Raw genomic sequence first — 330 nt, 5'->3', positions numbered from 1 at the left:
GGGCTGTGAGAAGCTTGGGTGCCAATTCGATTCGGAGGAGATTTGGCTTGATTCGGCTTGATTCAACAGCCGAATCTCCAAATCTGAATTGAATCAGGAGACCAATAAAAAGATCCAAATTGATCTGAAGCTCTCTGAATCGATTCAGAAAAGATTTGGAGAGCTTTGGAGATTTGGGCAGCCCCTGCTCATCGTCACAGGGAGCTGGACCCAGACTCCATGCTGGTAAGTAGTGGGCTGGGGGGGGACTGAAGGAGGGGGAGAAGGGCCCAGGGGGGGACTCCTGCCAGGCCCCATCCCCTGCCTGATCCCCTAGTCCCCCTGAGTGTC

The sequence above is a fragment of the Alligator sinensis genome, unplaced genomic scaffold (genome assembly GCF_000455745.1).
Source record: "Alligator sinensis unplaced genomic scaffold, ASM45574v1 scaffold472_1, whole genome shotgun sequence".
NCBI classification, from domain to species: domain Eukaryota; kingdom Metazoa; phylum Chordata; order Crocodylia; family Alligatoridae; genus Alligator; species Alligator sinensis.
This window is presented reverse-complemented; position numbering follows the sequence as displayed.